At 41.8% G+C, this 17,798-nt stretch overlaps 2 long non-coding RNA genes across 9 annotated transcripts in view; one reads left to right on the top strand and one right to left on the bottom strand.

Annotated features, from left to right (window-relative positions):
- The window catches only part of LOC147371842 (uncharacterized), a 135,957-nt gene that overhangs the window by 29,708 nt on the left and 88,451 nt on the right, over window positions 1-17,798 (top strand). Inside the window, exon 5 of one of the 8 annotated variants that reach the window (XR_015163797.1) lies at window positions 8,199-9,213. The exons of the other annotated variants lie outside the window; for them this stretch is intronic. This is a non-coding gene — a long non-coding RNA (uncharacterized LOC147371842). Of the gene's footprint in view, window positions 1-8,198; window positions 9,214-17,798 lie in introns of those variants that run through there. 8 annotated transcript variants of the gene reach the window in all.
- Window positions 15,902-17,798, bottom strand: part of LOC147371844 (uncharacterized) — a 31,478-nt gene continuing 29,581 nt past the window's right edge. The window contains exon 2 of the long non-coding RNA XR_015163799.1: window positions 15,902-17,299. This is a non-coding gene — a long non-coding RNA (uncharacterized LOC147371844). The remainder of the gene's footprint in view (window positions 17,300-17,798) is intronic.

Raw genomic sequence — 17,798 nt, 5'->3', positions numbered from 1 at the left:
TTGTTTTGTTTTATGTATTGAGAGCTTGGCTTTATAACCAGCGAGAATGTGCCCTCCAGTTTCTTCCCCTTATGGGGTACAGTTTCTGTCACACTTGCACCCGCAGCCAGCTAGAAGCCTAAGACATGAAGTGACAGGCAGCATTCTCTGTCCAAACATGCTGGCTCACAGGGAAGTGTGTCTTAAAATGTCCAAATTCATAAGGGGCCTTTTTGGTCTCTACCTTCGTTGCCTGGTTTTGAGGGGAAAATTCACACAGCATTATCATTTTTGTGGTAACCCAGGTTAGGAGGTCAGTGATTTAAAACATCTCACTTTGTGGGAGATAGAGGTTTGTCACCTGAGATGAGGAAGGTCTTTGCTTTCTTAGACTTTCTCTGCAGAGGCTCTGCATCTTGAGAAGGCTACATTTCTTAGAGAACACCACTGGTGTCCATGGGTAAACCCTAATATTGGTGTTAAGCTGTAAAAATACTCACTGGTTGGAGTCAGAACTGAAATAGATACATTGAAGATGTGGACTTGTACACCTAAAAGATTTTTTACATTTTATTTGTTTATTCACTTATTTATGTATGGCTGCTCTGGGTCTTCCTTGCTGTACGCAGGCTTTCTCCAGGTGCTGCTAGCGGGGGCTATCTCTAATTGTAGTGGGTGAATTCGTTGCAGGGGCTTCTCTTGTTACTGCGCATGGGCTCCATCAAGGTTCCCAGGTTCCATAGTTGCAGAGCGTGGGCTCAGTAGTTGTGGCACATGGGCTTAGTTGCCCCACGGCATGTGGAATCTTCCCAGATCAGAGATCAAACCCATGTCCCCTGCATTGGCAGGGTTCTTAACTACTTTACCACTAGGGGGTCTCTAAAAGGATTTTTTTTTTAATTTATTTTATTTCTGGCTGTCCTGGGTCTTCATGGCTGCGCGAGCTTTTTTCTAGTCGTGCAGAGAAAGTGCTACTCTCCAGTGTGTGGGCTTCTCATTCTCACTGTGGTGGCTTCTCCCGTTTTGGACCACAGGCTCTAGGGCACATGGGCTTCAACATGGGCTTCAGTAGTTGGGATTCATGGGCTCAGTATCGCAGGTCCGAGGCTCCAGAACATAGGCTCAGTCGTCGTGGTGCACAGGCTTAGTTGCTCTGGAGCATACGGGATCTTCCCGGATCAGGGATCAAACCCATGTCTTCTGCCTTGGAAGGTGGATTCTTTACCACTGAATCTCTACGGGAGCCTGAGAAAAGGATTTTTAAGAGAGCTCTATTCCCTGGCGGCTCAGACGATAAAGCGTCTGCCTGTATTGGGGAAGACCCGGGTTCGATCCCCGGGTCTGGAAAATCCCCTGGAGAAGGAAATGGCAACCGACTCCAGTATTCCTGCCTGGAAAATTCCATGAATGGAGGAACCTGGCGGGCTATGGGGTCGCAAAGAGTCGGACCGACTGAGCGACTTCACTTAACCTTAAACAAATGTCCTCTTGGTACCTATAGGAAGATCAGATTAAAGAAAGAAAGAAAGAGAAATGAAGACGAAAACAAAAAAGAGAAGTATATACAGAATACCTTGGCTGTATATATACAAAACACTTCCTTAACATGTTTAGGAGGGGAAAATCAGAGAACCAAATGTCAAGAACTGCAGATGGCACTCAAGTTGGTGTGAAACTTACGGAAATACTGATAGTGAGGAAATAGTTTTGACGAAGGTCAAGAAAATGCATAGAAAGGCTTGATAGACTGTCCCCTCCTCTGTAAGCTGACCCCACCAGGTCCAGATCTTCCCGTATTTGTGGCAGGTACTACAGAAAAAATAATTACTGAACTATCTTATCCAACCATGAAATAAAGGAAAACATTATGGTAATAATCCTAGATTTCTGGTAATAGGCAAACATGCCTCTGAGTTCCTTTTCGAAATTCTTTCTTAGTCCCTTGGAAATATTGACCTTACCATGTCTTTGAAATGTAAGCCTCCAAAAAGAGAAATGTTGGCTAAAGCAAACATGGAACTGGGAAAAAAAAAAAAAATGAGAGACAGATTTTTTTAAAAAAACAAATTGCTATTTGATATTTCTGTAAGCTCTGTTTCTTCAGATTTTGTCCACAGCCTCCATAAGATTATCTATTAAAGACAAGTAAAAATTTTTTCCACAAATATTGGTAAAATGCTTCAGCCAGTATTCAGCCAATATTAAGAATGGGTATACTTAACTTGTTCCATCTTGCAAGAAACACTGTTTAGATCCAGCTATTCTTTTATAATAGTTATAAGAAATAACTCTTCTACTTTTACTTTATTTTTATTTTTTTCTGTTTTTTTTTTAAATTTTATTTTATTTTTAAACTTTACAATATTGTATTAGTTTTGCCAAATATCGAAATGAATCTGCCACAGATATACATGTGTTCCCCATCCTGAACCCTCCTCCCTCCTCCCTCCCCATACTATCCCTCTGGGTCGTCCCAGTGCACCAGCCCCAAGCGTCCAGTATCGTGCATCGAACCTGGACTGGCAACTCGTTTCATACATGATATTATACATATTTCAATGCCATTCTCCCAAATCTTGCTTGTAAACCATAGAAGTTTATTTCTCACAGCTCTGGGGGCTGGGAAGTGCAAGATCAAGGCACCAGCACTTTGGATTCTTCTGCAAGTCCTCTTCCTGGTTCATCACCAGGGTTTTCTTGCTGCTCTTCACAAGGCGGAAGGGTCTCTGTGGGGTCTGTCTCATGAGCACACTAATCCCATTCATAATCTCATCACCTGAGAACCGCTCAAAGGCCCCACCTCCTAATATACCATCTTTGGGGCTTTAGGATGTCAACATCTGAATTCAGGGATAACACAAACAGAATATAACTACTCTTATAAAACTATTCTTTTGTAAGTTCATCTCAGGTGTAGTGGAAATGCTTTGGAATTTTAAATCCCTTAAAAGGTGTTAGCTTCTTGCCTTAGCAGTTTGCTACCAGTTGATAATTGTTTAAATGAATATTCTTATGATGCAAAATTAGTTCTGAAAATTTTCAGTGTTCTGGGACTCTATCAGGTGATCTTAATCAGGGGTTCTGGGTTATTGAAAAAAGGGGGAATCTATTTACAGGTCTTCCTTGATTTATGGTGAGGTTACATTCTGATAATCCTATTGTAAGTTAGACCTATAGTAAGTCAAAAAATGTATACTATACACCTAACCTACCAAACATCATAGTGCTGCCCAGCATACCTTAAACTTTTCCGGGACAGATATATTAGCCTAGAGTCGAGCAAAATCATCTGACACAAAGCCTATTTTAAAATAAAGTGTTGAATATCTCATGTAATATATTGAATACACTTCAGAAAGTGAAAGACAGAATGGTTGTCTGGGTACAGAATGGTTGTAAGTATATTGGTTGTTTACCCTTATAAACAAAAAATATCACTAGCCTGGGAAAAGATCACATTTTATATTTTCTACTGAATGCATACCACTTTCACACCGTTATAAAGTTGAAAAGCCATAAGCCATCCTGAAGGTGGGGACCTTCTGTACTGTAACAGCAAATTCAGACAGTGCTTGCCATGTCCCAGGCATTATTCTAAAAAGCTTAGTATGTATTAACTCACTTAACTTCCCTTGAAAAAGGTATTGTCAACATTGGCATTTTACCGATGAAGAAACAGAAATTCACTGAAGTCCAGCAGTTTGCCCATAGCCCTTCTGGGAGCGAGTAAAAAGGCCCCCTGCCTGTCCACCTGCTTTTCCTGTAAGCTCTACCCAACACTTCAGAAAAATACCTATTAAAGGCCCATCAGAGCGCCTCTATCAGGAAGCTGATCTGAAAGCAGGCCAGTTAGTAGAGTTGGGATCTGTGGGAAATGGAAGGACAGACTTGATGACAGAGTGCTGTATCATCCTTTTGTTGTTGCTGTTCACTTAGCATTCCATTTAAGGGGTCATACTAAGGTACATAGAAGGAGAGGCCTACCTGTGTTTTCATTTATAGGTTCTCTTGCATGCAAGAAGCTGACAGGGCAGATAATCAAACCTTGTGCTCATTGTGCTCATTGATACTAGGGTAATTCCCTGGCTCCACCAGAAAAATGGCTTCAGGGAGAAGTCACAGTTCCCAGGAGCCACCAAATACTTGCAAAGGCTGGAGTTTTACTTCCTCATCAAGAATGAGCCTCTCCAAAGAAACACAGGAAACTAAGTATGCAAATTCTTGAAAGTATACATTTGCCTGGTGTGAATCACTACTTGCTTAATTAGGTGCTTTGTTAAGAAAATAGCTTTGTATAAAGATGGGGAGACAAACAGGGACAGGAGGTGGTGGAGATGGTGCTGGAAAGGGATGGGTAGGATAAATAACTGTTAGGGCAAATGTATTAATTCTATCTGCAGAGGGGTTTTTTTTTTTTTTTTTTTTTTGGTTTTTATTGGATTGGGAGTTTTTGAGGGTTTTTCAGGTTTGGGTGTCATTTTGGTTTGTTTTTTGGCAGATCTTTCTCTTTAATTCTACAAGGTGAGTTTGACCGAGCAGAAGACAAACCCTCTGATCTTAGTGATAGTTTCCAAAGTTACTTGTTACTCACTTGGTGCTGTTGAACTCTGAAATCTCCTCTTTGACTTTCTGAGAAAGGTGAGAATTCGATTTTTAAAAGTTTGCACACAGAAAACATCAGGATTCTGTAAACTTCATAAGAAGTTGGGTTTTAGCTTTGTGTCTGGCAGAGAGTTCCTTATCCAGGAGAGTCGGTTTTGATCTTTCTAAGCACCAAGGCTTACCATGAATGCTCCTCTGTCTTCAGCAGCCACAGGTCTACATGTTGCCTGGTGTGTGCACCCTCCCCTCGCTTTAGCCACCCTGTGTGAACACAGGAGATTAATTAAACCCTGTGCAGTTCCTTTTCTTTCAAGTTCTGCTTGAGAGAACGTTCTGATTTTCAAGTGAGAAAATTTAAGTTCTAGTCATTCTGGAGCAGCACCTGAGGTGTCTTGCCACAAGTTAGAATCCTTGAATTATGGGCAGAGAGGCAATAGCTTAAATTCAAATCTTTTTCTTGCATGTGTGATCTCTCAAGGAAAATGTTCCAAGTCCATGACTTATAGGTAAAACAGAGCATGTCATTAGATGATGGAGGCTTAATAAAAAAATGGAGGCTTCTCTTTTGGCTCAGTGGTAAGGAATTAGCCTGCCAATGCAGGAGATGCAGGTTCGATCCCTGGGTCAGGAAGATAGCCTGGAGAAGGAAATGGCAGCCCACTCCAGTGTTCTTGAGTGGGAAATCCCACAGACAGAGGAGCCTGGTGGGCTACAGTTCATGGGGTCATGAAAGAGGCAGACATGACTTAGTGACCATAACAGCAGCAACAATGAAAGATGCTTATCTGAGAATTTACACGGCAGGCTTAGAAATCCAGGGACTTGACTGTCATCCTTCAGAAAAGCCCAAGCCTCATTGCCTTTGTTCCAGATAAATTTTCTGCGGGCGTTTGTGTGTTTGGGAAGGGTAAGTGCTTCAAGGAAGACAGGGAGCTAGCATGCAGGGTGTGGGTGAGGCTGGGAATGGTGTTCCTGTCCCTTGTATCATGCCTGTGTCATCTTCGTGCCACCCTCCACCCCTGGCTTGCTTTTCAAATTTCTGTTGTTTTGCAAGCAAGGCGAGCCAAGCAAAGGCACTGTAGTTCTTGGGGGATAAGTTGTTATGAAGCTCATAGTTGGGAAAGGATGGTGTTTAAGATCTGTTAGATCGTATTTTAAGACAAAACAGAGGTAATTACTCTATCTCTTTATGGACCACCTGCAGAACTACTGGAGGTACTGACTTTTAAAAAGAAGAGTTTTCAATACCCCCCACCAAAGTTGATATTAAGCCCTGAGAATCTGCTACTTTAATAGGCACTCCATGTTTTTTCAAATATTAACTGTAAGTCTTAGAGCTTTGCAGAGTATTTCATAGACTGAAGGGATATATCCATGTGCACCGTTCTGTCTCTTGAAAAAAATTACTTCCACACTGAGAGTAATGGCCAGCCTGCAAAGAGACTCCCTATCCTGCCTCACTTAGCCCTGGAAAGGATTCAGTTCAGTTCAGTCGTTCAGTGTTGTCCGACTCTTTGAGAACGCATGGACTGCAGAACGCCATGCCTCCCTGTCCATCACCAACTCCAGGAGTCTACTCAAACTCATGTCCATTGAGTCAGTGATGCCATCCAACCATCTCATCCTCTGTCCTCTCCTTCTCCTCCTGCCTTCAATCTTTCCCAGCATCGCGGTCTTCACAAATGAGTCTGTTCTTCCAATCAGGTGGCCAAAGTATTGGAGTTTCAGCTTCAGCATCAGTCCTTCTATTGAATATTCAGGACTGGTTTCCTTTAGGATGGACCGGTTAGATTTCCTTTCAGTCCAAGGGACTCTCAAGAGTCTTCTCCAACACCCCAGTTCAAAAGCATCAATTCTTCGGCGCTCAGCTTTCTTCACAGTCCAACTCTCACATCCGTACATGACCAAAGGAAAAACCATAGCCTTGACTCGACGGACTTTTGTTGGCAAAGTAATATCTCTGCTTTTGAATATGCTATCTAGGTTGGTCATAACTTTCCCTCCAAGGAGTAAGCGTCTTTTAATTTCAGGGCTGCAATTACCTGTACTATAAGTGCTTTTACATTTCGTAACTTATTGAATATCCTAACAACCCTTGGAGGAAGGTACTGTTAGCCCCATTTTGCATAGAGAGATTTGATATCTTGCCTCAAGTTACTCAGCAAAGAAAGAATTTAATCCCATACAGAGTCTAGACTCTTAACCAACATACAGAGTTGTATCTCTTTTGAAAAAGCCTTACAGTCCAGTTACATTGTAAGTTACATTGACTTTGCAAAAATAACAATTCTTTTTTGAATTGATTTACTGTAAATTGAAGCTTCATTTGGAAATTTGAAACATTTTATATATATTTATAAAAATACACATATATACATACATATATAATGTATGTATAAGCATTTAATTTACAGAAGCAGAAAACTAATACAGGCTAAAAGAAGTTTTTAAATGTTTTCCCCTAGGATCTCATTGCTATTTAACCCAGTTCTTCCAATATATGGGACCCTTTAGAATCTTCTGATTTGTCAAAAATAAAGTGTAGTGACTAAATCAAACAACAAAAATCCATATATGTAGTGACTGCAATCCTGGGACAAATGAATTAAAATCAGGTCTTCCTGACTAGATTTAAAACTACCTTTTACACTCAGGCAGCCCTTGTTTCCCAAATCTTTCTATACTATTTCCAAGGCCTGCTATGTCCACTTCATGCAATTTCTTTCTTATTCTTGAAAACTGAGTTCAGATTTTCCTACTGCCAAGAAGCCTTCCTTGATGTACACACACACCATTTGCCCTTTTGTATGAATCCTACCTGGTCTCTTATCTCCCTGATTACCTCATGACACTGTAATGCATTTTTCCTTCTTATCTGTCTGCTACCTCTGCTGTATCTGCAGTATCCCACCCAGCATCTAACAATGCGTCTTTACTCTGCATATGTTTTTAATTGATATGGGGCGGGGGGAGTTGAGGGGAACAGGAACATAAAAATTTCCACATACTAAAAAAGCATTGTTAACAAAGTCTATAGACAGACATACCAGAAAAGTGTATGTCTGAACACCAAGAAAAGTGTGTTCATACCCCACATGACTTATTTTTTGATACCTAAACAGCTCCTGCACATCATTAAAAAAGTCCACTAACCAATAACTAAAAAACCTCTGCAGAGCAAAGGAAACCATCAACAAAATGGAAAGGCAGCTTACTGAATAGGAGGAAATATTTGCAAATTATATATCTGATCAGTTGAAAATATATTTTTGTTTTTATCAAAAATACATAAACGCATGCAACTCGGTGACCAAAAAAAAAGAGCATAAAATTCAATTAAAATTGAGCAGAAGAGTTAAATAAATACTTTTCTAAAGAAGACATGCAGATGGCCAACAGATACACAAACATGCTCAATATCACTAATCGTCAAGGAAACGTGAATCAAAAACACAATGCAATATCACTTCATATTTGTTAGAAAGTCTATTTTCAAAAACACAAGAAATAACAAGATTGGCACGGATGTGGACAAAAGGAAGCCTTTGTGCAATGTTGATTGGTACAGCCACATCTAGACTGTATATTGTAAGCCTGCTTATTTAATTTCTGTGCAGCATACATCATGCAAAATGCCAGGCTGGATGAGGCACAAGCTGGAATCAAGATTGCCGGGAGAAATATCAATAAACTCAGATATGCAGATGACACCATCCTTATGGCAGAAGGTGAAGAGGAACTAAAAACCCTCCTGATGAAAGTGAAAGAGGAGAGTAAAAAGTTGGCTTAAAGCTCAACATTCAGAAAACAAAGATCATGTCATCTGGTCCCATCACTTCATGGAAAATAGGTGGGGAAAGAGTGGAAACAGTGTCAGACTTTATTTTGGGGGGCTCCAAAATCACTGCAGATGGTGACTGCAGCCATGAAATTAAAAGATGCTTACTCCTTGGAAGGAAAGTTATGACCAACCTAGATAGCATATTGAAAAGCAGAGACATTACTTTGACAACAAAGGTCCGTCTAGTCAAGGCTATGGTATTTCCAGTGGGCATGTGTGGATGTGAGAGTTGGACTGTGAAGAAAGCTGAGCACCGAAGAATTGATGCTTTTGAACTGTGGTGTTGGAGAAGACTCTTGAGAGTCCCTTGGACTGCAAGGAGATCCAACCAGTCCATTCTCTAGGAGATCAGTCCTGGGTGTTCTTTGGAAGGAATGATGCTAAAACTGAAACTCCAGCACTTTGGCCACCTCATGTGAAGAGTTGACTCATTGGAAAAGACTCTAATGCTGGGAAGGATTGGGGGCAGTAGGACTGGGGACAACAGAGAATGAGATGGCTGGATGGCATCACTGACTCGATGGATGTGAGTTTGAGTAAACTCTGGGAGGTGGTGATGGACAGGGAAGCCTGGCGTGCTGCAATTCATGGGGTCGCAGAGTTGGACACGACTGTGCAACTGAACTGAACTGAACTGATCTGGGGAATGGGAGATGGCAGAGGGAATAGGGCTCATAGATGAAGCAAGATAGACCATATGTTCAATTTTTGAAGCTAGGCAAGGGGACATGTCTCTACTTTTGTATATGCTATAGATTTTCCATAATAAAAGGGGCTTTTTAAAATTTAAATCTGTTTGTTTTTAATTAAAATTTTTTTCTTGGAATGAAGGTACTTTAGAATGTTGTGTTAGTATCTGTTGTACTTTAAAGTTAACTAGCTCTATGTATATATTTATCCCCTCATGGCCCTTCCTCACACCCCATCCCATCCATCTAGAACACCACAGAGGACTAAGCTGAGTTCCCTGCATTGTACAGTAGGTCACCACTAGGTATCTGGTTTACACATGGCAGTGCACATACACCAATCCTGATCTCCCAGTTCATCTCACTGACATCCCACTGCCATGTCCATAAGTGCTTTCCCTATGTCTCTGTCTCCATTCCTGTCCTGCAAACAGATTTATCTGCCACTTTCCTAGAGTCCACATACACGTACATTTGTTTTTCTCTTTCTGACTTTACTCCATATGTCACACTCTGGGCCCATCCACTTATCTACAAATGACTTATTTTTGTTCCTTTTTATGGCTGAGTAACATTTCATTGTATGTATGTACCACATCTTCTTTATCCATTCATCAGTCAGTGGACACTTAGGTTGCTTCCATGCCCTGGCTATTGTAGACAGTGCTGCAGTGAACACTGGGGTGCGCGTGTCTCTTAGAATTACAGTTTTCTCAAGGCATGTGCCCAGGAATGGATTGCTGGATCATATGGTAGTTCTATTTTTAGTTTTTTAAGGAACTTCCATATTGCTCTCCATAATGGCTGATCAGTCCACATTCTCACCAACAGTGCAAAAGGGTTTTCCCTTTTCTCCACACCCTCTCCAGCATTTATTGTTTGTAGATTTTTTTTTTGATGTTGGCCATTCTGACCATGTGAGGGGATACCTTATTGTAGTTTTGATCTGCATTTTCCTAATAATTAGTGATGAGCATCTTTTCATGTGTGTTTTTGTTGCAATGGTAAATGGGGTTGTTTCCTTAACTTGATTTTCTGCTTTTTCATTGTTAGTGTACAGGAATGCAAGAAATTTCTGTGCATTCACTTTGTATCCTGCAGCTTTGCCAAATTCAGTGATTAGCTATGGTAGTTTTCTGGTGACAGCTTTAGAATTTTCTTCGTATAATATCATGTCATCTGCCAACAGTGACAGTTTTACTACTTCTTTTCCAATTTGGATTCCTTCTACTTTTTCTTCTCTGATTGCTGTGCCTAGGACTACCAAAACTATGTTGAATAATGGCCAGAGTAGACATCCTTGTCTTGTTCTATATCTTAGAGGATATGCTTTCAGTTTTTCACCATCGAGAATGATGTTTGCTGTGGGTTTGTTGTTTATGTCCTTTATTATGTTAAGGTAGGTTCCCTCTCTGCCTACTTTCTAGAGAGTTTTTATTATAAACGTGTGTTGAATTTCGTCAACTGCTTTTCCTGTACCTATTGAGATGATCTTACGGTTTTTAATCTTTAATTTGTTAGTATGGTGTGTCACATTGATTGATTTGTGTACATTGAAGAGTCCTTGTATCCCTGAGATTCCACAATCCTGGTATGATTCTTTTAATGTGTTGTTGGATTCTGTTTGCTAGTTATTTTGTTGAAGATTTTTGTGTCCATGCTCATCAGTGATATTGGTCTTTTAATTGTGATTTAAATTAAAATTTCTTGGTGTTTCATATTTTGGTGATATCTTTGTCTGGTTTTGGTATCAGAGTAATGGTGGCCTCATAGAATGAGCTTGGGAGTGTTCCTTACTCTGCAATTTTTGGCAAAAGTTTGAGAAGGATGAGTGCTAATTCTTCTCTGAATGTTTGTTAGAACTTGCCCAAGAAGCCATCTGGCCCTGGACTTTTGTTACACAGCAAAAATTAACACAGCATTGTAAAGGAATTAAAAGTCAATTAAAAAAAAAAAAAAAACGCTAAGCAAAATCTTTAACAGACACTGATTTCCCTCTTGGGCCAGCTTTTACTAATCTGTCCTCCCATGGCTGGTCACATAGACTTGAGACCTGACCCCTGGAGCCTCAGAAGCTGCTGTACTGGAATCATGTGGGATGAGAAAGTAAGAAAGCTCTCAAAATGCCCAGCTTGGGGGAATATGCTAAATAATTGGAGAGATTGATTCAATCAACTGATATTTATTGGTCATGTATCATGTTATAGGCACTCTTATAGGTGTTTGGAGTATGGATGTAAACAGGAGTAAAAAGTTTCTGCCCACCTTCCTGTAAGGCCAGTGGCCAAACATGATGTGTTAGAGATGTAACACAGTAGAGAAGGTGAAGAGATGTGGAAGAAGAGGTGCCCCAGTGAGGGGTATCAACGACTGAGTGAAAAGCATCTATTCCACAGTATGGCAGTGTTGAAAGATTGATTACATATAGGCAAATTGATCAAATCTTTGCAGATGCTCAGATACTTTTAAAGATATTACTGACAGTGGGAGCTCGGTTTCTCACTGTCATCCTATGGAGTTACCAACAGAGAAAAGGAAATTTACTTAATAACTAAAATTAACCTTGTAGTGTGAGAGTGGAATAAGAGGTGTTATATGAATTCAGTTTAAATAGATAAAATTATGTAAATACATACATTCTCCATCTCTATCCATAGATGGAACCTGGGAACAGTGATTCTCTAGTGCCCAGTGCTTAGTTTTTTAAATATCATTGTCCTCTGTGAGGAATAAGGGCTTTTGGCAAAATACCTGATTCCAGGCTGAAGGAGGAAAAGAACAAGTTGACTCTTAGAACATCCTGTGAGAGAAAACAAACAGGTGCCCAGAGAATGATGGGGACAAGTCAAAATGACAGAGTTAGCTGGCAGAGACTCTCATGGCCAAATCAGGGACAATAGGAACAACAAAATAAATGATAGCAATGAATTATGATTCATTGTAATTGGAGTAAAGTAGGAAACCAGGGGTCCATACTGATATAACGTGTGTACGCCTGCTCTTTGCAACCCCAGGGACTGCAACCCACCAGGCTCCTCTATCCTTGGAATTATCCAGGCAAGAAAACTGGAGCGTATAGCCAGTTCCTTCTCCAGGGGATCTTCCTGACCCAGGGATCAAACCCATGTCTCTGGCGTCCCCTGCATTGGCAGGCAAATTCTTTATCCCTGAGTCACTGGGGAAGCCCATGCTGATATAATAAGTGAATATAAAAATTGAAACTTTGTTGTGGAACAAATTTCCTCAAAGTACCTCCCCCTCTTCCAAATACTTCACAGTGGAGGTGATTTGCAGACATCACCTTAATCAAATGGTCAACGGGAACGTCATCAGTAGTAGAACATTTCAGAACTGCATGTCAGTTGAAAGGACGCATTGGGAAGAACACAGGATCACATCTGTGGTATCCCTGCCAAAGGTGCATAACCTAACCTACTCCAGAGAGTATCAGAAAAACCTTAGGCCATTTTACACAATGACTGGTTGAAGTCTTTGAAAGGTTGTTGTTGAATCACGCGAAGACACCGGGATTCTTGGCCCCCGGAGGAGAAGAATTCAATCCGGGGCCAGAGACGAGGCTTGATCGCTCAGAGCTTTTGTGTAATAAAGTTTTATTAAAGTATAAAGAAGATAGAAAAAGCTTCTAACATAGGCATCAGAAGGGGGTAGAAAGAGTACCCGCTTGCTAGTGTTAACAATGAAGTTATATACTCTCCAATGAATCCAAAGAATGTCTGGAGGTTGCAAAGACCTCACCAGACCTACTCCCATAATTTACATTTTAAGATAACTGAAGATTTAATCCAGAGACTGTCCTTAGGCAAGATACATTATTGCTATATAATCCTAAGGAATGTGGAGAAAGAAAAAAAGTTTGTCCTTTCTTCTGCCTTGAGAATTCCAGACCCCTCTCTCCTTGGGGACCCCTAGACTCCTTATCAACCGGCCTAGGAAATGACTCTCTCATTGCCCCCTTTTCTTTTAGGAGAATTATGTTGCCTAGGGAAAAAGGGCCTCGTTCTTGTTCCATAACTGCTTCCAAGCTGGCAAGGGGCATTGTCCCTAAATTGGTGAGGCAACATATTCTCCTAATCCTCATATTGAGGATATCTGATCCAGGGGCCCCAAATAGTAGCTGCAGGAAGTTATAGCAGTAGCAGGAGTTTGAGCAACCATTTGTAACTTAAAAGTTTTCAAGCGGCTAGAAACAAATCCAGTTATACAATTACAGATGCAGGCAACATAGTCATTAAAACAAGTTAAAATCGGAATTAAAAGTCACATTATGTCCATAGTTAAAGTGCAACGTGTTGCACCAGTCCTTTTTAGGGCTGGTAGATGTCATCAGATGAAGAAGAGGCATCGCATGTGATTGTTGTCGAAGGTATTCACAGACTTGGAGAAAGTCTTTTCCTTGAAGTGGAGATGTCTACCTCGGGAAGCCTTCCACTGATGAAGAGGGGAGTGCTCCACAGACCCAGCAGTTAGACCGATTGTGGAATGCAGCCTTAGGGGTGAGCCCAGGACAGGAAGGCATTGTCTTGAGGATCAAACGGCAGATTCAGGATTTTTGGAGTCAGCAGAAGTTGACTCACATAGATTATCAGGCCCATCCTCTGCCCTTTGCTTAACTCTGGAGCTCAGGTCAGAGCCACAAGCTCCGCTAACTGAGCACTGGTTCCCTGGGGAAGAGATTTTGCTTCCAAAACCTGTACAGCAGTCACCACGGAGTAACCTGCTTTACGCTTTCCATCCCTAACAAAAGAACTGTCATCTGTAAATATTTCCATATCAGGATTGCCTAATTGGGTATCCTTTAGATCCTCCCAAGCTGCATAAAGTTAGGAATTGAGAACAATCGTGATCAGGTGTTTCATTTTCCTTCTCAGGAAGGAAAGTGGCAGGATTTAAATTTCCACAAACTTTAAGCTTAGTTACTGGTCCTTCTAACAACAATGACTGATATTTAAGAAGCCTACTGTCTGTCGTCCAAATATTAACCTTAGAATTTAAGATTCCACTCACATCATGAGAAGTCAGTAAGGTCAGGTTTCGTCCATTAATTATTTTTAAAGCTTCAGGTGCTAATAAAGCCGCTGCCCCAATTACTCTTAGGCAGTGGGGCCACCCACGTGAAACTACATCTAATTCTCTGCTTAGATAAGCAATAGGTTGCGGGTGAGGCCCTCAGGGTTGTGTCAAAAATCCCTATGCCACACCTTTTCTTTCAGTGACAAACAAATTAAATTCTGACCCTGTGGGCAAGCTCAGAGCTGGAGCTTGCAGGAAAGCAGTCTGAAGAACCTTAAAAGCCTTTTGAGTTTCTGGAGACCAAACCAGTTTGTCGGTTTGGGCCTGCTGAGTTTCAGCTATAAGTTTATATAAAGGCCGGGCAAGTTCCCGGTAACCCGGAATCCAAATGCGACAGTAACCTGTGATTCCCAAAAATCCTCTCAATTGTCTTAAAGTCATAGGTAGGGGGTGATTTAGTATAGGTTTAATTCTCTCAGGGCCTATGGCCCTAGTCCCTTCTGATATGATTAGGCCCAGATATCTAACTGATTGTTGACAAAGCTGAGCCTTTTCTCTTGATGCCTTGTAACCACAGCCTGCCAGAAAGTTTAAGAAATCTTCTGAGGCTCGCGAACAAGCTTCCTCTGTCTCAGCACAGAGCAAAATATCATCTACATATCGTAACACCACCGCTTCAGAGCTATTAAAGTTTTGTAGATCCCGTGACAAACTTTGTCCAAATAAGTGAGGACTGTCACAAAATCCCTGGGGCAAAACTGTCCAGGTTAACTGAGAAGCTGGATGTTTAGGGTCTTCAAAGGCAAATTGAAATTGACTTTCTTCCGCCAAAGGCACTGAATAGAAGGCATCCTTTAAATCAATTACTGAGAAATATTTGGCCCGTTCAGGAATTTCAGACAATAGAGTATAAGGATTAGGCACCACAGGGTGTAAAGGAACTACAGCCTCATTTATTATTCATAAATCTTGAACTAGTCTCCATTTACCATTCGATTTCTTTATACCCAAAATAGGAGTGCTGCAAGGACTCTTACAGGGAATTAATAGTCCCTGCTCCTTTAAATTTTCAATGATGGGTTTTAACCCTTCCTTAACTTCAGGTTTCAGTGGATACTGCTTCTTATGTGGAAATACATGTGGGTCTTTGAGCTTAACAACTACAGGAATAGCATTTTGTGCTCGACCCACAGATTTTCCATCAGCCCATACTGTAGGATTTACATCTTGTTCAACTAAAGGGAGAGAAAGGAAGGGCTCCATATTCATGAAAACAGAGGCATGGACCTTGCTCAGTATATCCCTTCCCAAAAGAGGTGAGGGAGATTCTGGCACGATCAGAAACTCGTGTGAAAACAGCACAGAATCCCAGTTGCAAGATAAAGAATAACTGAAATAATACCTTTTGGCTCGTCAAGACAGTCCCATTATGGAAGCGGATCGGGAAGAAAGTGGGCCAGGGGCTTCAGTAAGCACAGAATAAGTTGCCCCAGTATCTCAAAGGAAAGCGACGAATTGGCCCCCCACAATTATTAATACCCGGGGTTCCTCAGGTGTTATTAGGACGGGAGCTTGTGTGGGGACCACCGGGCACCTTCAGTCCTGATTGTCTTGAGAGTCCGACCCCGGAGACCTACGCCTCTGGGGGCAGTCTCTCTTCCAGTGTGGTCCTTTGCAGACTGGACATGGAGCTAGGGGCGGCTTAGATGCCTGAGGGCAATCCCGCTTGAGGTGCCCCTCCTTTCCACAGTAATAGCAAGCCCATCCCTTTTCACCTGGGCCCCTCTGGGCATTTTTCTCAGGCTGTTTAAGAACGTTTTTCATAGCCATGGCGAAGCTGCCTTTGTCTTTTTTTTTTTTTTTTTTGCCTTTCTTTCTTTTCCTCATATTCCCTACCATAATAGACTGTCTGAGCCAGTTGTAACAGAGTATCTAAAGGCTAATTTGGTCCATACCCCCTTTTTAATAGCTTACGGCGGATATCTGGAGCCGACTGAGTGAGAAATCTATCCCTTAAGTTCACTTTTCCCTCTTCACTTTCAGACCTATCTCAGTGAATCTGCGAAGGCCTTCTCTCAGTCTATCTAGGAATTTACAAGGAGCTTCCTTCTCCTCCTGTTCTATGTCTGCCAATTTGCCATAGTTTAAAGGCTTAGAACGCGCCTGCCTAAGTCCTTCAAGAATACATCTAACAAAATGACTGATCCAATCTTCCTTTAGCTGTGTTGTAGTCCCAGTCTGGTTCTATAGTTGGGACTCCCTGATACCCAGTGGGGAGGGCCGCTATCTCGTTCTCCCTCTTCCCTACTGATTCATTACCAAGCCATTCATCTCCATAAGCAACAGTTTTCCCAAAGCTCGAGTCTTTGACTCGGGAGTCACCGTTTGTCCCAAGATATACATCACATCCTTCCAAGTGAGGTCATAAAACAGAGTAACACCTTTAAAAGGTCTAATATATTTTTCTGGGTCCTCTAAATAGTCTCCCAGATCTTCCCTGATTCTTTGTATTTCTTGATGAGAAAAAGGCTTATTAACTCTCACAGACTCATTATTTCTCCCGGTGGGTGTTTCATAAAGAGGCAACACCTTGTGTGGCTGTTCCTCAGTCTCTCTGGCTGCTCTGCGCATATGATCCCAGGGATAGATTGGAGAAACCTGTTTTTCCTCTTCTCTTTGTCTCCTGTCCTCCATCTCATCGCTTACTTCAATGGTCTGAGTTTCTACTGAAACCAGAGTAGTCTGAGGTCGTACTGAGACAGGAGTTGTTTGGACCTCCACGTGGGCAGTTTGAATCTCAGTTTGGATTTCCAGGTACGGGGGCAAAGTAAGAGGACAGGAGGGAGCTGAAGTTTTCATGCCCAAATCTATACCCTTAGGACATAAGTCTGGCATCTTTCACAGAGAGAAAAAGGGCAACACATATGCTACTTCTACCCATTTCCCTTGTTCCTTACAGAACCGGTCTAATTGTAGAACAGTATTATACTTAAGAGACCCTCCAACTGGCCACCGTTCCGTCCTCCAATGGATACCATGGCCATGCAGTATCACATAGGAAGACCAGGTGTGTCGTCTTTAAGCCCTGGGGATCAAATCTATCCCAGTTTTTCAGGATACAGTTCAAAGGAGTGAGGCTGGAATTGTTAGCTCCCATCTGTAAGAGAGAAAAAAGCGACCAAGGCCATTTTTCTACCAGAGGCGTCCCTCCCTGCTCTAGATGGGGGTGTAGACAGATATTACACCAAAAGCTTTTCCTTCCTGGTCGGACTTAGTCTGTCCCTTACCGACGCAGGCGCAGTCCGCGTCCCTCCCAGTTCTACCACCGAAATGGGGTGGGGATGTACCAGGGGTAGACTTGAGAGCATCCCTACTTGACATCCAGCTCTTCACCTTTAACCTTGCTTGCCTCTGATGTCACCCGGGGTGAATCAGAGTAACCTTCTGGAATGCCTCCCAAGCTAAGACTACTAGGGGAAACATTCGTCACCTGAGTGCCTGTGCACGACCCTGAGTATTTCCTGACTACAATAAGACCGACGCGAACATAAAACTGAGATGTTCTTTCCAAGCATCACCACACCAGTATAACAGCCTCCTCTGATCCACTAAGAGCCGGCATTACCAAAGAAAAAAAATCCATTGCAGTCCCAATC

The sequence above is a fragment of the Bos grunniens genome, chromosome 5 (assembly GCF_055505025.1).
Source record: "Bos grunniens cultivar Pamir isolate PY7600 chromosome 5, Bosgru_T2T1.0, whole genome shotgun sequence".
Classification (NCBI taxonomy): Eukaryota; Metazoa; Chordata; class Mammalia; order Artiodactyla; family Bovidae; genus Bos; species Bos grunniens.
The sequence above is the reverse complement of the archived record's forward strand: the minus strand, read 5'-3'. Positions and strand labels throughout refer to the sequence as shown.